General features: G+C 45.9%; 1 long non-coding RNA gene across 2 annotated transcripts in view; it reads right to left on the reverse strand.

The window, feature by feature from the left end:
• Positions 1 to 14,230, reverse strand: part of LOC141732352 (uncharacterized) — a 171,768-nt gene extending 157,538 nt beyond the window's left edge. For both annotated transcript variants that reach the window (XR_012584072.1, XR_012584071.1), the window contains exon 1: positions 14,080 to 14,230. This is a non-coding gene — a long non-coding RNA (uncharacterized LOC141732352). The remainder of the gene's footprint in view (positions 1 to 14,079) is intronic.
• Positions 14,231 to 24,089: the final 9,859 nt, after the last annotated feature.

Raw genomic sequence — 24,089 nt, forward strand, 5'->3', positions numbered from 1 at the left:
GGAACCACAGGACTCTTCGGAGAGGTATCATGAGATGTCAGCTTTCAGATGATAGCACAGGAGACAAGAACACAAGAACCTGCAGAGGCTTCTGCGTGGCAAATCCCCTCTTTTGCCAGGTACTTGCTGTATTCTTGTCTTCAAAGTGATTTCAATACACTATATTAAAAAATTGTCATCGAATAAAGGAAAACCCTCAAACCTAGAGGCACAGTGAATTCATAACATCAGTGACAATTTTTTATTTCTTCAGTTTCTCATCTCAGACTGTGTTGCCTACAGGGTTGAGATCAGGTCTCTGTGTGCGCGTATATTTATTTTCATCTAATGATTGTTGAAAAACAGCAAGGCTTTTCACACACTTTAATGAAACAACTCATTGTGTTGGCCAGCCACACGCTACCTCTTTATCTCCCCTTGCTTTCAAGGGCAGGGAAGTCCACTGACACAGGCTACAGCCAGAATTCTGGACTACCTTTGAGCCAGTCACATGCTCTGCCTTTTCATTTGTGAAAGACTACTGGTAACACCTTCATCCCAGGACAGGCTGCCTCCACGCCAAGGGCATCACAAGCCCTTGGAAAATCAAAACCCCGTGGGAAAAAGTCTGCTTTTGAGGCACAGCTAGAGAGCTTGAGAAGCGCACCCATGCTCCCAAGATGTAGCTGGATAGAGAAGCATCTATTTCAACGTATACAGCATGTACCTGTAATGAAGCGTACCTGCAATGCTAGCCCTACCAACTGGCACCACAAAGTGAGAGCTCGTTTTTAGACATTCTTCCCAGGTCTATTTGTGCCTCACCTCTCAAGACAGGACATAATCTCTGCGCTTCCCAGGACATCTCAGTAGTTTTCTATAGCCTGACGCCTGTTGAATTTTGCATTGGAGCTTGAAGACAGGATGCACGAGCTGAATATGATACAAAATCAGAGCTGACTCCCATTTCAACTCTCCAGGAACATAAAAGTGAATGTTTCATTTAATCATCCCATATTCTCCAAGGACTCCACCTCTCTCACCACTGTCTGTGCAGGGTTCCTGTGCGTGCAAACACACTTTATGTAGGAAACTCACCTACAGTAAACGCACACAGGCAAACATATGCCAGAGCATGTCTCCTATCACAAAGACACAGCCACGTGTGCACAGAGCCCCATTCGCATCATGAACGACCAGGTTCAAAGCATCCTGAACAAGAGGGAAACCCCCTGGAGTCTCACGTCAAGTTTGTACAGACAGAATGACTTACTAGGCTGCTGCAGCATCAAGATCCTTACCCCAGGAGACAATTCCACTACACAGAGCTTGGTGAATCCAAACACTTGGCCCTGCAGGGAGCTTTCTGGGCACAAAAAAACCCTTAGATTAATAGTGCTCTTTTCTTTATCTTTCAGGAAGGAGTGGGAAGAGGGACAAACACACCTGCCAGAACAGAAATAAAGTGAAGAGCCTCAGTATTTGTATTGCTGTAGGACCTTCATTGCCTACCTGTAACTGAAGCCTGGCGGCACTGAACGGTATAAATATCCAGATACAAAACACTTCAGAGCAGCTGTGTAACTAAGTAGACAGACAAACAAGGATAATTGCATTTGTTTTGTATATAGAAGGGGGTGATACAGACATCATACAGGAAGTTTTGTGGCAAGGATGGGATTTTTATCATCTCAGTGTAGCTGAAAGCATTGACTGAGGGGTGTTTTTATACTCTGCTCTAGTGGAGTTCTGGCCTTTGGAAAGACAGGGTAGAGAGGTGTAAGCTTTTAGGAAACAGGATTTCATGTCACACATTGATAGAAGTCAGCAATTCCTCTCTGGAAATGCAAAGAAGAAACACTTAGATAACCAGACAACTATCTCACTACATTAGGTAATTCTTCAAGGGTACAGTGAAGTTCCCTCAAGCAGGCAGGCTTCAAGCCACTGTTCAAAACCAATTTCTTCAGCTTCAACTGTCTGAAAACAAGCACAGAAGAACAACTGTGAAGCAGGAACAAATATAGGTATTCACATCACCTAATCAGAGGCACTACAGACTCACAGTTCTAAGCTCCCTTGGTGGCAGGCAGGGAAGACAAGGTCTCTCCAAGGGTGATTTACAAAACATGTCGGATGAAGAAGGACCAGAAATAAGGGATATAAAGCAAATAAGGGAGATTGGGAACTGACACTGGAGAGCTCGAAAAGGGAAATGAAGGCCCTTGAGCATGACAAGGATGAGGCTAAATCCATAAATCCAGGCTTCCACCAAAGGATTTCCCAGCTGTGCGGCTCATGGGCTCGTGGCCCAGCAGGACACCAGTGACTGTGGCTGTGCTGCCCTTGTTGGAGTTGCTCCCAGCCCTGCTCGGCCCCTCCAGGGAGCCAAGGCCCTGCAGATCCTGGTGTCCCAGCTCTTCCAGCAGGCACCAGTGAGCCCAAGACACGGAGCAAGGCATTCCATGCCATATGCCTCCACAGCCGTGCCCAGAGCACTCATACTAGTGCGTCAGTGCCACAACGGAGTTGACAGAGGAGCGTGGAGGTGTGGAAGATGCAAGAGATTGTCACAGTCCCATCACTGCTGGCATAGCTGGAAAAAATAAACCTCAATTCTTTCACTCCTAGCATTTTAAATTTAAGACTGTCTTCTTGAGAGAACAGGCTGTGAAGAAAAGTATTTTTTTTTTCCTTCCTCCTCCTTCATCCATTTCAAATGTCAAGCAAATTGAGACCAGCTCTGAAGGGCTAAAAAAACCAGGCCTCTTGCAGCTCAGGAGTGCCGACTTGCATCACATTGGATCTTAGCTCCTTGTTTTGTAAATAAGTCGAGGGCAGCTGGAATAATATACCTGTCAAACAACAGTGAGCTTCCAATTTCCCTTGACAGCACCAGCTCACATGTGCTGCCTGCCTTTTACAAGAGTCTGCCAGGAGGAATCAATTCTTTAAATATATGTTGATGTATAATCACATACTCTGTTGCTTCAGTATATTCTAGCCATTGACCATGGACCTGAGAGAGGCTTCACCTCCAATCTTCATTTCTTATTTTGGTTGCAGGCTAGATCTGGTTGCAGCCTTCCAACTGGGAGATTTACTATTGGCAATGCAGGTGAGGCATGCAGGTGGGTTGCCCAGCACTTTGGTTTATGACCCTGTCTTCAGTTTATGACTTTGTCACATGCTAATCAGTTCAGCTAAACATCTCCATGCCAGGGGTCTGTCTGCTAGACAAAATTTCTGATGGGGGAGTTGCTTTTAGGATAAATTTGCTGCTTCTGAGAAGGTAGGTTTTTTAGAAGAAAAAGTGACATACCTTACCTATAGTAAGAAATGAACAATATTTTGGCTGAATTTTTGCCATGGTCTTCATACTGATATGCAGAAAGAAAAATAATTAAAGAATAAATAATTAAAGAATAAATATATAGCTCTGCAAATAGAAATTCATTAAAGTTTGCAGAGCACTCAGATATTTTGACAGCTGTGTCATGGCGAAGCTCTTGTGGAAATTCAGTGTTGTGTTGTAGTCAGTGCAGGCATTAGAGATGCATCATAAATAATGCACACAGGCAGGCAGTTTGTGACGGGAGCAAAAAAGTGCTTGATAGCCATGCTGTTACCACCATCAGTTCTTGCACATGGAGAGAGGCACAGGTCTCGCAGAGCAAGTTGTAGGTGCTTAAAGATATAAAATACAGGCATAAGCAGGAAGACCTCAAGTTATTTAAAGCAATCTCTGTTCTGATGTTCCCAGCCTCTTGGAGGTCTGGCTGTTGCCTCAATGTTCTTCTCTCAGAAAAGTGACTATAATGTTATACAGAAGTGAGGACAATGTTATACAGCTTGTGTTTATTTGCTTCAACTGCTATTAAGGCTCTCAAAGCATGCTGTGGACTTTAATGAATTAGGCTGAACTCTATGCTCTGACAGGTGTAAAGGGATCCAGACATCCCATTCAGGGATGGAGAAACTGACGCTCAGGGAAGTAAGTGTTTGCTCAAGGTCAAAAGATATCTGTGTTAGGAGCAGAAATAGAAGAGATGGCATGACTCACAATACATGGGAGAAATCTTTGGTGCTATAAACTGGAACAAGTCTCTGCATGTCTGTAGAGCAAAGGCAGTAAGGCGCTCGATTTCACCCCCAGGATTAGCCCTTCATCTTTACAAACCAGCCTTTGTCTTGTTACTGACATACCACAAAGATGCAAAAAATGACATAACAGCAGCAGAACATTTGACACAAAATAAAGCTAGCAAAGCACCTGGGCAATGAAGTTCAAACACCAGCTGTGCTTCTGGTTACTGAGAGGTACCGTTTAATACAGCAAGGAAGCAACTCTGACTTCTCCTACACTGCTGAGAATAAAGCAGTTAAAATAAGCATAATAGCAATGGTAGAAAGTCACAGTTATCAAGCCAATAATTGATAGCACAGGTGAACTGAATGTCTCAATTGCAGGCTTAGCAGGCTGTGCTGGGTCAGACCCATGTTCCTTCTAATCCACCATCCTGTTTCATACAGCAGCCAGATGCAGAAACAGGAAAAAAGAATAGAGCAAACATATCCAAGCCTTCCCTGGTCTCTGCTTTGAGCACTGATTTATCAGACCATAATACTGAGGGTAATTGCGTTAAAATTATTAAGACTCAAACTAAGACTTGGACCATTGAGCATAAGCTTAGCCAAATTCTTTTTACTTCTGTTCAACTCTGTGCGCTATCATCTCATTTACTCAGCTAAATGATTGGAAGTTTAACAACTCTCTGCAGAAGGTTTTTATAACATTTGCTCCACCAAAGGGCAACCTTTGCTGCTTGAGCTAGCAAAACAGCTCCTGTAAGTAGAGCCCTGTTACCCCCCACTCAGAGTAAGGGCTGCAACAAACATTTTACAACTTCATTAGGTGTCAATGCCTGCAGACACAAAAGATGAGAAAAGCCAGGAAGACCATGGCAAGTGACACTGCAGTGTGAGTAAGAACACTAGCCAAAACACTGACCAAATGTTTCCACTTTGTGTCAGGAAACAAAAATATGTGTTGACAAATAAAAACAAAAGAGCTGGGCTGGGCAAGAGGTTCTTCAATATTTCCCTGTGTCTGGCTTTTGCTTTCTAATGTTGACACATGCAAAAAATCCCTACTGTGCCCAGATCTGGGAACACATCCCAGAGCCCACGGAAGGTGCCAGCCCTTCCAGCAGGCGCTTGCCTGTCACCATTCACCAGCAGAAACCAGGCCACGCAGCGGGGACAAGGCAGCGGGCTCTGCAGAGTCGCACGCTGCTCCGCTTTGAGAACCTGAAGCAGCCCTTTCCCATAGCCCGCCTGGCAGGGTCACCTGCCCTTGCTGGAGTCAGGGCTACTTAGCTGGGACCTTGGGCAGTCAGGTCCTCTGCACCGAGTTTGGCTCTGCTGTAGCACAACTCAAGGGCAGAGGGGTTGCTCTCCCCTCACCAGGACAGGAACCTGGTAACAACGGCAGACCTCTTGCCTGCCTTCGTTGCTGCCTGCCACCCACAACCTCTCCCAGCACTGCCTGAGCTCTGGTGATTTTTTCATCGCTGGCTCAGAGGATCCAAAGGAGCATGATGGGACAGAAAAAGCAGGTCCTTTTCCCAAAACCACTCCACTCTGGGACCACACAATGCAGAGAACTTGCCCCCATGCCCTAGCAGCTTACCAGATGATATCCTGCCTGCTGTATCACTTGGCAGATGGCTGGGACACCCTCCTGGCATGGTCTATTTTCCCATGAACCAGATAATCAAGTGCTCTCTCACCCCATTACATTATTCTGCAGAGTCACTGCATAAGGATCTATATTCTGCTCAGAGATAACTCACTAGGAAGCCCCAGAGAGTTCAATATCCAGCAACGTATCAGCCTCCAGCCTGTCCCATTTGAGGGCTCCATCTGGAGACCATACTCCCCCTCAGCAGATGCAGTTACAGGCATCTACCTAGAGAGGTAATTTTGAGCTGTATTTCCCAATTTTTTATTTTTTTATTTTTTTTTTTAATGTTCTACTAACCTCTCTTCCCAGCCCTGGGTTTCCCTGGAGCATTTCACTTTTTTTCAATTGATTACCAGCTCCATCTACCCCAGATAAATTGCATTTTGATGGTTGTTACTCCTTGTTGAAATCACCTCGCCCCATGGGGACCTAGTGTGGTTGAACAGGCAGCAGAGAGAAAGAGGGATCTATTTGCCTGAATGTAGACACTGACCACGAGGTCATCATTTGAGCATGTTCTCCAGACTGACTCCTCAGACAGTTAAGCAAGAGAAGTAGATACTTCTAAAGAAGAATGTGTCCCATCTATATCCCAAAGTGGTCTCCTAATATCAGGCAGAGAACCCACCTCATCTGTTCCTCTTTCTCTTCACTAAGATACAGATGAACAGATCAGATGTAGTTAGTCATAAGTGCTGCCTTTCTCGGTGCAGTGGTGTAGGCATAATTAATCTCAACCAAAATGTTTGTTTTGGCAACAGGAAGCAGGGCCCTGCAAACAAGGACTTCCCCCGCCTTTCATTTTACACTGCAGCTGTGCAGACCTGAGGGGGAAGGATTTAGATTGCACTGTCTAGCAAGGCAAGGCCTTCTAGTGAGATTGCTTTTGGCTGCAAGCACAGCAATACATTTGCAAAGCCACTACCCCACCCTGAGATGCCATCTGACTCCATTTAGGGAGGTTTGCTGTGGAGTTCCCCTTTTGCAGATATACAAGAAAACAATCCAAAGTGGGAGAACTGCAAGGAAAACGGTCTGGCTCTCTCGAGTGAGCCTGGGTTTTCAGTCAGGCTGGGACAGCAAATTAGAATGAATAGAGACTAGAAAATGGGCAACACCTCTTCCTCCCCAGATCAGGCTACAATTCAGTATTACAGGGAACAGTTTGTGAACCTTAGGGAGCAGCTGAAGATTGAAACCACCTAACACCAAGAATAAAAGTCTTTATAAACACAAGAAATCAGGTCTGTGGATCTGGTGTTGATGGGCTTTGCCATTTGGGAAGGTGTTAGCCTCCAGTGCAGAGCTTTCCTTCTCATGGGAAAAAGGTTTGCCCATTTGGGTATGCGGGTTCTTGGACGTTTTATCAGGACAGCTGTACACTGCAGCATCTCCTGCAGTGCGGATGCCACAGGATCTCTCTTGCTGAGCCCCAGAACTTGTAGAATAACATTTGAAACCTCCTGTCCTCTGCTAAATGTGGCTGAAATGAGCTAATGCTGCAGAAGTTATGGGAAGCATGTATACAGACACTGATTATGTAAACCTCATTTCTTTAAGCTAAAAAAATGGTAATGAAAAGCTGTATCGTCTTCCACATATACTAAGGTTAAATAAACCCTGCATTATAAGCATCACAGAAAACTGCTTAGATCCTTTTTCCTCAAATCTTGCGCAGGTTCAGCACCAGAATAGTCAGCTGTCTTTTCAGACCATTTCCCTCATCTACAAGAGGAAAATGCCTGGAGTAGTGACTGCTGGAGAAACTATTCCATCATGCCTCCCAAAGGACATTATGACAGCAGGTTTTTATTCCAGAATAAAAAACACTCCAAAGTAATTAGCATCCTTCAAAAGTGAAGTAATTATACTACAGTAACGTCACTTATTTCCAGAAGAGTGTGTCCATGCCGGCAACTATTCTGGAAGGCTTCCGGTTGAACAGCTTATTCTGCAATAGCTATTCCAGTCAACCCCTCAGCACAGGCAAGCCCAGCGAATGCCAGTGATCTCTCATTTCCCCTTCTATAGGGAGGAAAACCAGATTAGGAAAGCTAGTGTTCCTCAGGAGATGCTTGAACCAATTTCAACCAATTTGACAGATCTACCAGTTTAAGGGAAGTTAATTTTTTGGAAGCTTTATAAACACCAGCAGAAATTAGAGGAGCAAGGCCAAACAACATTCCCTGTCCCTAAAGAAAAGGCAACTATGTTCTTAGCTGCCAGAGATCAGGCAGATGCTCTACACTCTACCAGGGAAAAGTGTTTTTATGAACTCTCCAACCATGCACAAAGCTTCAGAAGTGCACGTTTTATCAGACACCAAAGACCTCAATGTAAATCACAAGTCTGAAGGAAAGCTGGCTGTAGTACTTTCGCAGCTCCTGGAACTGCTTGTTCAACAATAAAAAGAATGTGAAAGACAACTAATATTTGAATGCATAACTACACGCAACCGTGGGCAAAGCGCTGTGCCCTACTGCCTGGGTCATGGTGCAGAACAGCACTGCTGACGCCAGCAGCGATCATCTGTTTACAGCAATACGGGAGGTGGGAGAGTATCTCCCAGTACTCTCCTTGCCAAACAGACTCTAAACTGAAGAAGGCAGAAGGGTTAATTGAGACCAGAATGACCTGGGATGATTTTACTGTGGGCTGGCATGTGCTTTAAGTGTACTGATCTATCTTTGGAGCTCCTTAGCATATTTGCTCAGCTTATTTGCATACACAAATATAAACTGTACTCTCCAAAAATTGCTCAAGCAGAGTCTGGAGCAAATTAAACACTCAAGCTGAGGAGAGGGAGAGAGAGGAGAGAGTGAAAGAAAATTGTAGCTATTGCGTGTTCTGGGTCTGTAGCCGACATGGCTTAAAGCAGAGAGGCTTGCAAACATCAAGTACTAGGAGAAAACATGGAAAACATGACAGGAAAGTCATGCTAGTCTAAGAGAAAGAGATGCACGAGTGGTTTGTTTCTGCATATTTTTTTTCAGCTAATATGGAAAGCTGTAGCTGTCAGCAGTGATGGGGATTATATCTTACTGGAGAAAGACTTGAGGAAAGGGAGACCTGACCCAGTGCTTCTTGGGACAAGGTATACTAACCGATTTCCATGGCCTTCAATCAAGCTTTGACTGGCAAAGAGACTAAATTGCATTGGTCCTGTAGGTGCCAGCTTCAACAGAGGGCCATGAACTGGCCAGGCTGCCTGAGCAGATCCCACCCCTACAGCTTGAGTCCAACCGGGAAACACATTTTGTGTCAAAAGCCAGATGGGGAAAAGGCTGCCTGCACTGGCTAGTCCGTTCCTCTGCCGAAGCAAGCCGCTCTGCAGAGCAGTTGGGTTTTGTGGCTCAGTGACAGAGGAACGGGCTATCATGACTTCTAGCACAGGGCTGTAAATACTTGCAATTTTTACCATCCTGCCCCAGGGGATATAAATTGCTTAGTCAAATTCTAGTAGGCAAAAGCTCACATCAGGCTCCATATCAACTCACACATCAAGCTGACCCAGGAGACTGATGGGAGGCTTCGAAAATACAAGCCTCAGAAAGGTCAAATGAAATAGGCTTGCTCAGCCCAGATAAGAGTTTTCTGAAGTGGGGATATAACAGACTTCTGATATGTAAAAGGTTGTTCTGAAAAGAGAGGTGAGCAATTACCCTTCAGGCCACCAGAGACAGGACAGGGGAAAATAGGGTGAATCTACAGGAGAGGAAATAGGAAAAGGTACATTTAGTTTTCTTGTTAGGATAAACTTTTTAATGCTGAGAATAAATAAGCATGGAACAAACTAGTCAGTGCATTGAATCCTTGTCAGAGGAGGATTTTAAGGACATCTGTGAGGGTTGGTGTGATATAGTCAGGAGAAGGGGATGGTTTAGATGACCTCTGAGTCCTACCAGCCCCATCTTTCTATGGCTATACTTCTCTTGCATATGCAGAAGTGCCAAGAGTTGAATGCATTGCAAAGAATGAGCCCTGAAAGCGAAATTGAGGGGTTTATCCATGTTCCAAGGAACATATTACATGAAATTCAGTATAGGATCCTACGGCAGGGCTGTGCCTTGTGTTACAGAGAAAAAACCTCTAGTAGCTCCTGTTCAGGATGGAGCCTGTTCCTTCCTGTCCTCATTGCTAGCAGTCAATCGGTCCTCAAGCACACAAGCAAGAGTCACCAGACTCCAGAGGAGTTTCTCAGTGTCCCTGGGAAAACCTGTACATCCCACCTGGTGTCCTCTCTCTATAATCCGAAAGAGGCCAAAAGCAGCAATCTAGAAGTTAAAGATGACAGAAAAGTAGAAAGACTGATGGTGCAGATTTTCCCTACTCCCTGCAGATCAGCATGAGAAGCCCTGAAGAGGGGATTCATTTAGTACGCAGATACAAACGAATTAATTCACTTTTTGTCTCCCCTCCCCCACCCAGATGATGCAAAGCCTCCTCCATCAATTAGCACTGCCAAACATCTCCCATTCTCCATTCCTCTCCAAAGCAGCAGACAATACCCCAGTTCAGCATTGCCTTAAAACCTGCTCAGCCCAGCAATTCTACTTTGCATTTGGGTTACAAGAGTTAAGAAGGATTTTCTTTGAATGAGCTCTTACTTTCAGGGCAGAAATGAAGAGTAATCAGTTCTTAGGAGCAATGCTTCCCTCCAACCCCCACGCCCCAGCAAGCCACCGCTGGGGACTGGAATTTATTTCTTGCCTCCTTTCCCCCATGACAGGCAGGCTCGGAGCCCCCAGACGGCACTGACGCGCAGTATGATTCTCCAGATGCACTGCAGCATGTGAGGACTGGGGGGAATATTGCCACACAGGAGATGGAGGGGGAACTAACAGAAAGACAGGGAAGAAAAGAGGCTTCAGCTTGCTTTCTAGCAAAAAGTCAAGGCTGTTCTGGGAGTGATGGATTACCTCCTGGGGACAAGAAAATGCTGGAGGTTATCTAGGCTGGCAGTGTACGCATGTCTCAAGGGGATGGGGTAGAAAAGTCTAAGGAGGATCTTTGTCAGTCATTGTGTTCCTCTCCACCCCTGGTTGCTTGAGCTCCCCGGTCTCTGCAATCTCATCACCAGGAAAAGCATCTCCATCTGCTGAATGAAGTGTGAAGCCCAAACCAAGGTTTTGCCCCTGAATTTACAGCTCCTAACTATACATGCATGAGTGGAGATGGTTGAGACCTTCAAATGCACTTGGCAAGCATATCTGATCTTGGGAAAATTTTGAATTAGATTAAAACTTCATTAGCGTGGTAGATTTTTAGCCTACTTTGATCAGCGGAGGCGTTTCTCCCCAGCAGGGATTTTTCCTGAAGTTTTGAATCTTGACCATTGCCCCAGAGTTGCCACTGTCCTTGCCATGCAACAAGGAAAGAAGCTGAGGCAAAAAAAGAATTGATGTCCCTGGGAAAACCTGGGCACATTCAGTGACTAAGAAGGGAAGAGATCCAAACAATTCGTTGCTGCTTGCCTTTGATCTGCTGAATAATTCTTGCAAGGGCAAGGAGCATCTCAGGCACATTTCTAAAGGAATTACTGGGGAATCCTGGGGCTGAGGTTCCCAGTGAATAGCAGAGTTACACACAAAGGATTCTCAAACATTTACAGAGGAGCAGAGCAAGGAATCCTTTTTGTTCTGGGCATGTAACATTAGAGAACCTGTCAGCTCCCATTTCACTTGATGACTTGGGTAAATCTCCCTGTCTCTTTGTCTTTTCCTGCTTTTCTTTCTTTCTTTTATTGTTTTTCCAAGAAAACAGTTGACATGAAAAATGAGAAACACAAATTGCATTGTCAGTTAGAAATGCATACATGTAATGAATTGTAAGCTGGTTGACCCTTCATGGGTATTGATTCTGCTTTTTAACTAGAAGGGGAAGCATGGACTGCTTTGCAGAAGCTGATAAAAAGAAAAAAGAAACCTGACAAATAAAAACTGAACCCAGGATTTTCTTATTTTAAGCTTAAGCTTGTCACTTTACAGGGCTGGCTGGCACACTATAATACAATGCAATTCTTTCACTGAAAAGAGGCTCCCCCAAAATACCACTTTCTATGTGCATGAGAAACTCGCCTGTTTTCATTTATCACAGTTTTTATCATAAAGAAAATGTAAATAATTGAGACCATGAGCAAACCCAGTTTTCTAAAAAGGAAAGCTCAAAATGTTTTGCTTTCTGGGAGTCTATCTTCCATCAAAGCCTTAAAGATGCTCATGAAATATTTTCACTCACCGAAGAAGCATTTTTATGAAAAAACATATTTCCAGAAAAAATTTGCATTTTTCAAACAGCTGCAGTAAATCCTTATCTCACAGGGATGCAGAGAGAGGAATGCTAAGCTTTAAACAGTTTTAGAAACGGATCTTCAGCTGGCATAAATCAGCCTAGTTCCACCACTGAAACAATAGACTTTGAAGCCCAAACGTGCATAATTCAATTTCAGAGAAGCTATCCTGACTTACACCAGGTAATCACTCGGCCCTCTAATATCCCCCCTCCCCCAGCAGAAACACTAGAAGTCATTACAAGCAACATATTCCTAACTTAAAGCAACAAACATATTTTTAATCATCCCAGCAGAACACCTGGGTAAACTGACACCGCTTACACTTAAACCCTTAAGCATATTCATCAGCATCACCGCTATTCCCGTGCACTGCAAATGATGGGGAACAGGTAACAAAGTGTTCCCGTAACTTCCTCTGTCACACGATAGATGCTGTGCGCGCTGCAGAGAGCAGCAGCAGGGTGACGACTGCACACAGCCACACAGACTAAAGGACAGGTGCTTAAAGAAAAACCTTTCAAATGAGAGCAGAGACACCAAGTGAATCTCCGATAGACAGATATATATTCAGAAGATATTTCCCACACACACCTGACCAGGGCCAGCAAAAAATGCATTTTAAATCTTCTTTAGCAAAGACGTGAAACAATGAACTCGGCAACAAGCAGCAGTGGAAAAGGGTAGGTAGCTCAGGAAGGCGTGCCGCTTCAAAGTAGGTATTCAGCCTGCTGCTTTTCATCACCATTGCCTGCATTACTTATGTGTGCTGCAGTTTCTCCCTCTTGCTTTGTAAAGAGTTTGTAAATAACTTTTACCAGTCTCTCTTCAGTCAGCATAACCCAGGGTGCCCAGAGCTATGAAATGCCACAGCCTTTCTCTGCAGCCCAAGGGAGCAGATGTGAAGAGGAGTCTGTGGCAGCCGAAGACCAAGCAGGCAGAAACACCAAGCCTTACAGAGGCCAAGCTGTATCCACTCAAAGGCAAGTATCTAGAGATGCAAAGGGCTGCCTGACAGCTCACACTTGCCTATCAAAGCCAGGGGTCCCTTTACTACCCTTTACCCTTTTACAGAATGGGATCACAAATGGCCTGACATGAAAACAAAGTTCCTGTTTTTAGGAAAACCATCCTGGCCTCAGAGTAGGATGTGGCATTTCCCAGGGCACTAGGGCCACTGCCTAAGTTCCTCTGCCAGTGCTCCACACAAGCATGAAGGGAGCTGGGTAGCTCAGGGGGCATGAGGTGCTAATGGATATCAAGCTTAGAGGCCAGCCAGTGCAAAAAAGCAAGACGCTGGGATTTGGGTAAAGCATTATGACTGCTATAGGGTTCTGTAGAGTGGCTCAGAGGTACGTCTGGTGGTCTCAGCAAAGAGCAGAGCTCCCCTTCTGCATTTTGCATCCAAGGAAAGCCACTGACTTATTCCCCACCTCATGCAGCCCTTCCCTACGAGCAGCCTGGCTGGTGCCTGTAGCCCCCCCACACCCCCACAGGGCACTCATCCCCAGGCACCCTCAGGGCCCCGCGCCCCCGCTGACCTTACGGAGGGGCAGAGAGGGAGGAACAGAGGGACAAGCTGGAAACGCAGAGCCAACAGATGGGCATTTTTGGATGAATTTTTAGCTGTTCCCCTTAGTACTCTTTGTAGGAACACAAGCCCTCCCGAGCCACAGCCTTGGTAAACTTCCCTCCATCCACCACTGCACACTGAGGAGAGTCCAGGGAGGGGTTTGGGGCTGGGCTGCACGGGCAGCAGGGCTTTCTCTAGTTCTCTTTGTCCTTTCCTCGATACAGCCTCTAGATACACTGAAAGCAGTAAAAAAACTCAAGAAACAACCCGAGAGAGAAAAGTGCTGTGTCGACATTTCTGGGGCAGATGAGGAGGCAGAGATGGAAATGAATTGCTGTGCAGCTGCTGTCTCATTGACAGATATCAGTGCTCTTTAAAACGCACTTATCTCTCTGACAGATCTGCTGCATTTTTTCACTACCTCCCCTGGCACTCCAGGCTGGAGGAAGGCTTACCAGACGGAAAAACAGAAGTAACAGAAAGTTTTCCTACCTTATCAATGCAGCTCCTAGACCGAGGGAGACATAGTAGAGCAGATAAGAAAAATCACCTTGCATCTACAGCCACAGCGACGTGTAACCACAAAACGAAAAACCAGCTAAAAGTTCCAGCTCAAGAGGAACAACAAACAGGAAGCAGCACCCCATTTGCAAATACAAAAGCCTGGGAGGGCACTTTGCTGCTCAATAAATACTCTTCCCTCAAAGGCCCCCAGGTGCTGGTGCTGGCTGAGGCATCATGGCCTTAACAGAAACAGATGGGTAAAGAATGCCTAGAACATGGTTTATTTACAATCATAACGGCTCACTCCAATGTCATGCATAGGTCTCAGACAGCAGGTAGTATCTTAGGTGATTTTTAATAGACTGAAGAAACTGATACATGAATACAGGAGAAAATATTTTCCCAAGGAGCACTCTGAGGAGAAAACGTTATTGTCCCAATTAAGTGAATCAGCTGCGTGCCCACGTGAGGCTTAGGACTGCTCATATCACTTTCAGCTGATTCTCCATGAAACAATTGTGCTGTCTGTGTTTCTGCTGGTTTGCTGTTTATCCTACAGAACTCCTGAAATCCCTGTCCAGTTTCACTCCATTTACAGGAGACAAGACAGCGTGTGACAGTGGAGTTCTGACAGATTCCGCATCTTAGGGCTGGGGGGAGAAACTGTTCCTGGCACTGTTTCTACTGACGGAAAAGCTGCAGCACTGAAGAAGCTATGCAAATACTCATGCTTTGGAACTAGGAGTCCATAGGTTCCCCAATGCAAGGACTTATTTAATAATGCATTTAGGTTTGCAAAGCAGATAGGGTTTGCTTGCTCTTATTCCTTGCTTGGAGGAGTGGAAAAGATCGCCCTGTGCCAAGCTGATTCTCAGACATCCCTAGGGAATAACTGCAACTATTGTCAAAATTGCACCCCGATGCAAAAGATGATCGTGCGTTTGACATTTTCCATCTATTAATACTTATTGAAAAGACTTGAAATTCCTTAATTCCAACAAAAATATCTAGGAAAATATTGGCTTGAGCAAAATGTGTCTCTCACACTGTGTTGTACTGACTGAATTCCTGAACTACAGCTGCAAAATTGGCATCTAGACCCAAGCCTCAAATGAGCTTCTGTTCATGCCCGTCTTTTGATCAGGCTTTGGAGAGAAGGGAAGAAGAGCCGCAAGGTCTAACTAACATTCAGAGTGATAGGGGTAGCAAGGGAAATGCTTTATGCTGAGCACATGGAAAATAACATCAAAGCCTGAACAATAAAATGAATTTATTAAATTGGTCGAAAAAAGTTTATTTTAAAATCGATTCATATTGAACCTCCATAACAAAGAAATCATAAACTCCTTGCAGTGTAATGAACTTGAATTGACCTCAGCCACTCATCCTGAAAGATGTGAAGTCACTAGTCAACACAGACAGCCCCCTCACCTGCTTAATCCATACCCTGCTTAATTTATAAAAGCAGTAGCTCTATAATTTAGAACACAGTCTCTCCAATCTAGAAGTAAACTGCCCTCTAAGCAATCAAATTCAGCAACCACTAAACCAGTCCATTCCCCATTCTAAGTACATCACCAGTTTAGAACGTAGTGACTGTTTAATCTATAAGGTAGTAAATGGCATAAATCTAATACTCAGTAAAATACTCTTTCAGGGAAAGGATGCTGTGCTATCAATTTGTACAGTCTACCAACTAGCATCTAGAGACTGGCTCTCCAGCCTGGAGTGTATTATCTGTGGACATTAGAATCAACAGATCTACACTGGATCCAAAATGAAATCACAACCCAACCCACTCTAAAACTTATTGTCTGACCTAGATAACCAAATGGATCAGCCTGGAAGAGCACTTCTCCCCCCCCCCCCCCCCATTTGCTGAATCCTTAGAATTTTATCCTGGAATTCCAAATCCTTGTATAGCAAATTTAAGTCTTCTGTTGATGAGCTTGTTTCCCCCAAACAATCAGAAACAGTGGGTTGTCTGGAATCCGTGGACTGCAGCTGGAAAGTCAGCACAGATCTAGATCTAAACTGATGTGGGATGTGGCAACACATCTCCTGGCATATCTTCTGACCTGCCAGTCCCAGGGAAATGCTCAGAAGAGACCAAGCTCCTTGCTCAGGAATAACAGGCACTGCTGGATTTGGAATACAGGATCAAACTAGATTTTTTTCCAAGTGGCCAGTGACTTCAGAGCCGGTCTAAATACCATTTTCAAAATGGTGCTGGGCCCTCTAAAGATTTAAAAACATGACCCCAGATTTAAGATATCCAGCTGGCAAAAACTAAGTACTCTTGTGAGCTGTGCAGCTACCAAAGCTTCGTCTGTTTTCTGAGGCTCAGTGCCACACACATGTCCTGTAACAAATGAGTCTCTAGTCGCTTCTCTCACGGCTAAGCAATCAGCATGCCCCTGGCCTGTGTGGATTCTCTGGTGTCTATTACTGCTGCTGTGCTCACATGGCGGCTTTTCTTTCAGCTGGGGAAGTAATTTCAGTCTCATTCTCCCAGATAGCAAAACCCATCAGAACTTCACCAGGGATCTGCTGAAATCAGCCAATAGTTCAAACTGATTAAGAACAGGACTGGCAGATAGACACTGAGAGAGAGAAAGAGGTAGAGGGAGCTGGCCTGAAAAATGCTGCCGAGTTTGACTGTAGTAAAGAATAAATAGAACACGTAACAAATATCCATATGCATTTCTATAAAAAGTGCTATCACCCCTTATATTCAAGAAAGTCTTTACTAAGCAGGTTTCCCAGATTGAAACCCTGTAACCTGTGTTTGGCTCTGGAGCACCCCAGGCCCGGGGAGTACCACGTCAATACCAATTACAAGTAAAGGGACAGAGGTTTGCCCCGTCAGCACTTTTATGTGCTCAATTAGTCTCCCTAAGTGTCTTGCAGATAGGTGAGGCAGCCTGCCACCCTCGGCGATAGGAGAGGGACGCCGTGCGCATTACGAAAAGGCTGGACCTTGCTCTGGGCTCCAGCCATTCACGGAGCCAAGTGGCTGCTCAAAATCACATTAGCTCCTTGGAAAAATGCTAGAGCAAGGGAAAGCTGGAGAAAAGAAATTGGCATTGCCCTTCCCCTTGCCTCTGGGTTCCCGCAATGACTGCAATCACTCTTGGCTTTTTGAAGGGACCCTGGCTTGGCTTGAGAGAGGGCCGTTGGAAAGGGAATGACAAAAAGGAACAGACTGCCTCGCATTGCCACTGTGTGAGAGCGTACGTGAGCAGGTGAGCGCTCGTGGCTGGCGTGGCTTGCAGGCGAAGATAGATGGAGTCAGCTCTTCAGGCTTGTGCATGAGTGTGCTTGTGTCGCCTCGCAACAGCAGTTATCAGGAGGGATTCCTCCCACTGTTGAGCACCATTTCCTCCCATCTGTCCCCCGGTCCCTACGTCCCCAGGGGACTGCAGAGAATAAGGACATCTTCATCCACCTGCTGCTAGAATGATGTTTCTTTCTGTAGGCTTCTCCCAAGCCTTCAGGAAAGGAAAGGAAACTTGGCTCCAATGCCAGCTGGGCACATCCCAGCTATGTGACCCTTGCTCCCATGACTGGCCTTTCCGCAGCCTTGCAGGTGTCCCCGTGAGCTTTCCCTTGCTCCGCAGAGGTGAATGGCAGGGGCTTACAGACACTGAGAGGTTTCACCAAATCACCAGCAAAAGTCTGTGTGCAAAAAAATACTGGAAACAAAAAATCCACCCACATGCCCAGGAACAAGTGTTTAGGGCATGATAGAGCTTTTTCCCAGACGTCTGCCAGACTGGGCTGGCTCTGCTTCCCAGGAAGTTGCTAAGAGTGGCAATGAAAGTGGAATTTGATGAAACAGCTTGAAATTAAGCACTGGAGTTTTCTTCTCCACCTTCCACCTAGCCATCACGGACCCACCAGTACTCTTCCTTTCTGTGATCAGATCCTGGCCAAACCCCTTGGGAAGTGCTTCTCTGAGGACTGTGGCCAGATGGCTGATAGCTGCACATCACCAGGGCCAGGCTTAGGAAGAACCAGTTTGAGACACTGATTTATTTCGCTACGTGTCAGGTACTGGCACAAAGCCAGCGTGCTTGTACAGACAGGATTTTCTGAAACTTATGGGAACTTCGTACCTCAGAGACATCTCTCTTTTTGTAAGAGTCAGAGGAAAGGGGCCAATGACAGCAGAAGTTATTAGTGGAGGTACCAGACACACACACGGACAGACAGCAGGTTGCATACACCTAGCTTCCCTCGGGAGTCAGGCTTAACTTTTTAAAAAGAAGCAACCAGCAGCACAATATTTTCCTTACAAGCCCCATCTTTATTTTTAGACTTGTAATCAGAAGAACATTTTGTCTCCCAATCGGATCAGAATGTCTGGAAGTGCACAGGGGGCAGCTCTGCTCCTTTCTTCTTTTCTTTTTTTATAAGTGGAAGAGTGGAAGCGGTGAAGAGAGTGGGAGGAAGGAGGCAAACGTGCACCTCGGTGCTGAAATGGCCCAGCAAAGCGATCGTGCTGTTATCAGCGCCGTTGTGCTCTCTGTGAGTGCCTGTGGAAGAATGGAGAGGCGCGCAAAGCAGAAGAAAAGCTTCATTTAGAAATGCATTTCATTTACATTTTTATAACAAAACTTCAAAGTTCTGATTGATCATAAGGGCTTCGCTTAGTACAAAGAGCAGAATGATTAAAGCTCACATAAGCAATGATTGTGAGCCAGAAGTGAAGTCATTCTCCCTTACTGATGGAGGTATGTTTATCCTGCAAAGGTTTACACCTTCTCCTCAAATAAGAAAAGAGCTTCCTGGCACTCCGTATTTCTATTGAAACCACATGCGTGCAGGCAGGGTCTCCAAGACTGAGGAGAGGAGATGCAGTCCTGTTTCCATCTGTGTGTTTAATGAATGACCCTGCAAGCAGAAGCATAGATGAACCTGTGAAGGAAAAGTTGCCATACGTGTTAACAGATGAACACTAATCCATGCTAAGCACCAAAGGCCGAAGGACCCCAGAGACAGTGGGTGCGAGCAAGCATTGCCCGTTGGTGCTGTGCACGTTTACGCCTGCTGAAGACCTAAATCCTTATCTGACTGGGACAAGGAAAACCCACGGGGCCCTGCAGGGCTCCAGGCCTGGAAAAGGAGTAAAGCACTGGACGGCAGGACTGTGGGCAGAGAAGTTCATCCTGCTGTGCCTCAGAGCCCCCAGCTGTACAACAGGGGGAATAACACCCCTTTCTGCACGTCTTTTGCCTCCCTCCTCCTCTGAGGTTCCCCAAGGCGCCTCCGGGTGCCTGTACAGCACCCCGCACAATGAGGGCTGGGTTGCAATTTTGGCAAAGAAACCCAATATTATACAGAGCAGCCGCATCCTGAGTCAAATCCACCACACTGGCAGAGCCATAAAAATATCAGTATAGTGTTCACGATGCTCACCGTGGACCAACACACGAATGTAATTTGAAGTGGCCATCACCCAAGCGCACAGACTCTCTTGCTTGTAAATCTGGCCCTTCAGCATTGAGAGAAAGTAGTATCACACTAAAAGCCCCATGATAAGCCTTATCAGGAAAATGGATCAAAAGTTGGATAACAGATCTCTTCAGACTAAGGAGTCAGATATTTTAGAGAACTGGTTTGGAAATTATCCAAATGATACAATTAAGGGATCAAGATCAAGTTAAGCTAGACTTAAAAAGCTCTGAAACAGTATCAGATACATTCAAGCACAAAATAGTTCTGCATTGCAGCACCATTTGGAGGGCCTGACAAGGAGGTCCAGGTTCTATCACGATGCTTGTCTATATATTAAGATAGGGCTTGAATTCCCCAAGCCAGCCAGGTCTCTGTTATTCTGCATGCTGTCCAGAGCTCTACTGAGAAGCAGCCTCTGCTGTAGTGACTTTAGTGTCTACATAGCTTTCATCTTCCATTTGCAGACCCCTACAAATTTACCAGTAGAAGTGTGGACACAGCCTAGCTAATTTAAGCCTGGTGACAGTGGGCTTTGCTTTCCCTAATCACTTTGATAGAGCCTTTATAAATAGCCCAAGTACTGCCTAGACTTGCAGAACAGTTTAAAGCCAGCAGATTAAAAAAATGAGGTGGATTGCATATATGAGAAAGGAGGCATCATTGTTAGATTAAGTTTTGATGTTTAGGATAAACCTTCTTTTTGTTGTGAAATGATAATTTTGTCAGGAAACCTCTTCTCTGCTCCAAGTTGTAAACTACAGCCCAATCATTATACTAACTTGGAATAATAAGGTGTAAAAGGACGGATATCCCAGAAGTCAGGACCTCAGGCATGAAATTCTTGGCTTATACACACCCTTGAAATGTTCAGCCTGCATCAGGCAGAGCAAGAGTTAAATCATCCCATAAAGATAAAATTTTATGTGGGGGGAACAGCTTAAAACTGTTCAAAAGCAATGAGCAATATTGACTACCTTCATTGGTGTGATACTTGAATTTAAGAAAGCTGGGGTTCAGTCTCGGAGTTTCAGGCATTCCGAATTACTTATCCCACTTAACAGTCTTTGTTTTTCCCAAAGCTTGTCCCTTAAACATCACTTGAAGAAATACCATTTGGAGACATGAATGATTTAGAAATTGACCAGATTTTTTATCTTTTTGTTTCCTGAACACGGCACATCTTGATTTAGAGTGTATCAGATCACGAATTATATATTTTTTTTTCCTGATTGAGAATACATTTGTGGTGAAAGGAGCACTGTGTATTTTATTTGCAATGCCGTGACTGGGTTTAAGATTGGCCAAATACAGTGATATATGCCTGCTTTGTTGTCCTCATAGCATTTTTCTGGCTCTTTAGTGTGAGGTTTATGGCTTTTTTGTGCAATATGAATTCAGCAGCCTGTATGGGTTTTTTTAAATAATAAATACAATGTTTACAAGAATAAAACCTCAATTCCAGATAGAAATATGCACCCACATATATATGTCAGTGCCAGAGGCTCCGATCTCTTCCTATTGGTAAGTACCAGGAGTAAACTCACAGATGCACACAACCCCCAGCTGGTTTCAACAGCTGGGCTCGGCTGGCGGGGAGCTGCACAGACCTGGCCCTGCTACGGCTCACCCCGGCAGAGTCACACTGTGCGAGACCTGTGTGAGAAGCAGGGAGGCTCCCGCTTTCCCCAGGGGTCTGTCGAGCCATGGGCACTGCTCTGCACACAAGGGTCACACGCCTGGGAGGCCAGCTGCTGGCATGTGCCACTTGTCACAGCGCTCCGAGAGAGACGGGTGACGCTCGGGCTAGTGGCAGCGTCGTGCAGCTGCCTGTCCCCTGGTTGGCGTCCCTGGCGCCCAGCATAGCTGGTCAGCAAGGTGACAGGCCAGCCCAGCCCACGTAAAGGCAATGGTGCTGGAAACAGGCAATCCAACAGACCCAGGAAGGATGCGAGCTGGAAAATGACTGACAGCACTAAACCTGCCCTTTGGAGCTCAGCTGGGAGTGAGGTATCTCTTACAACACGGCCCAGGAGGAGTAGGACGGCACAGCAGCAACGTTCTTGCAGCATGAGTAGGTCCTGATCCCAGAGATGTCCTCTGGTGCCAAGCACCAACAACAACCATATCTCTACAGGCGCAGAAAAGGGATTCAGAGCAGGACTCCCATCCCTATCACTTCATGAGGTACCACAGCTCAGTAGAAACATGGCAACCAGCTGAACACGTCTCAAATGTGAGGTTGGATGCATTAGAGCTTTCATCAAGCTCTGAGATAACACATTTCTTTCCCAGTTGTGGTGCCAGATAAAATTCCCATTGCCAAACTAGAAAGGGGGTTCTAGGCATTGTATTGCCACTGCGAAGGACACAGCCCACTGATGAAAGTTTTGTGTTTAGCTTACCTGGTACTCCTGCCCAGGAGCAGGTGACCCAGAACCAGAAAGTACAGGTTTTAATACACTTGTTACTGCTAAGTGCAGTTATAGCCCAGCCATCACAAGTACGATTGCCAAAATCACACTTAAACCAAAACTGCAGATGGACTCTTTTGCTGCCGCATCCTCGTAATAGATATATATTTGGAATAGCAAAGACAAATATATGATGCTGTAGAAAATGACCCCAGAGAGGCTACAGAGAGGCCATAGCCAATGATCAGAACAAATGGATCACTATTTAATAATAATACTTAGCACTTGAATAGGTCTGAAGCTTCAAAGAGCTGTGCAAACGGTAGCTAATTAATCCACACAAAATCCCAGCCAGGTATTACCGGATTCTTCCCCTCCTTACACAACGCTCAGAAGATTACAGCTACTAATTGTCCCCACAGTCACAGTGGGGGAGCGCGGAGATTGCTAAAATAGGAGGAAGCACGTTCATGCTGATGGGAACCCCACGATGCACAAAATGAGAGGTTTAGGCCCCTGGGAACATTACTGGAGCTAATGATTCATCCCCTTCCAGTGATCCTAAGGGCTACCATTGTTATTACCCTAATTTTGACAGGGAGGAGAGAAAGAAGATGAAGAGCCCAGGTAGGAATTTGGTAGAGGAGCAGGGTTAGAAAGAAAGCAGATCTCAGGAGTCACGGCCCCATGGAGCAGCAGACAGCGGTGTGAGTGCAGCTGAAACTCTTCACTGGGGTCTGGCTGGGGAGAGGGCACTCCATGTGCCATATTCCCCAGCCGCTCTGCCCGACTATAAATATTTAGCCAGCCTGGGTGCAGAACACCAGCTGCCCAGGTGATAATAGAGCTAAATCCCTCTTCAAACATCCAGGCACCTCCTCCCTCTGGAAAGGCCATTTGGCTAATGTAATGTTTGCACATGTTAATCTGGAGCAGGCTGATGCAGAGCCACCCGCTCCGGGGCAAGGGCTGCACAGATGGAGAACGGGGCGCAGGAGCTGCCATTCACCCAGGAGCAGTGCTTGTGCGCCCTGCCGAGACCTCTCTGGAGGAATAAAGGAGAAAGCAGAAGCACGACCCCGCCAGCCCTGGGGTCCTAGCAGCACAGGGAGTGTCGAAGAGCCCCGAGGAGAGGCTCCCAGCTCCTGGCACTGACGGTACAGCTGCTCTGCTTGCGTGGCGCCGAGGCATGCAGCCTGCCCAGGCACAGGGCAGGCAACGGGGCATGGGGCTCTCTGGGGGGCCAGGGGCAGGAGGCTGCCCCAGCCTGGCCATGGCCTTGCCACTAAACACCTGGTAAGGACCAGGGAGGAAGATGCAAGGGGTCTTCCCTTGCTCGGTGGGCAGCGTTTGGGGTCTCTGGCTTGTTTAGAGACCAGGCAGAATTTGCATCTGTTCTGTCGCTGGCACACTGGGCACTGTTTCACCATTTTGCAACTGTTCTCACCTGGTTTTTATTTATGGTATAAACTGTTGTATGTAGAGGATGTCTGCTGTTAGGGCTGCGTATAGCACCTCCGGTGTGGTGTGTTACTGATGGGCTCACATCTCTCCCTCTCTGATGATACTGTATGTGGCTGTGGAGTCACCATGAGGGGCAGAGGGAAACCTACCAGCCAAGAGATCACAGACGTGAGAGCTGAAGTGGTTTCTTGCCTGTGCTGCAATCCAGACTAGCTGCTATGTCCTGCAACTAGAAAACCCAGAGCAGACAAAACTGCAAATACTTCTGTCGCACAGAAACACTTACAGGTCATCCCCTTCCCTGGCTCCTCTTCAGGACCAGCCCAGACGATTTCCATCTTCAGGCATGAAATACCAGGCTTGATAGATCTGAGCTCTCCTGAGTCATCACAGATTTCTCCAGATCCCTCACTGCGTACTTCTACAGATCAAAAAAAAAGCTTGCCTTTCCCTTTTTGCATGTGGTTTGTGATCATTCAGCTGGGGGTCACAGTACAACTAACTAATCTTCAGGCTTACAGGGCATTTTGCCATCAGCAATTCAGCACAGGGGAGGGGAACAAAATTATTTCTTTTCTTTGTCACTGGCCCTTGCACTAATATCACAGTCCTGCATGGGATCAATGAGAATGTGCTGCTACACTTCCTTAATGCTTTATTACA

This window comes from Larus michahellis, chromosome 17 (genome assembly GCF_964199755.1).
Source record: "Larus michahellis chromosome 17, bLarMic1.1, whole genome shotgun sequence".
Classification (NCBI taxonomy): domain Eukaryota; kingdom Metazoa; phylum Chordata; class Aves; order Charadriiformes; family Laridae; genus Larus; species Larus michahellis.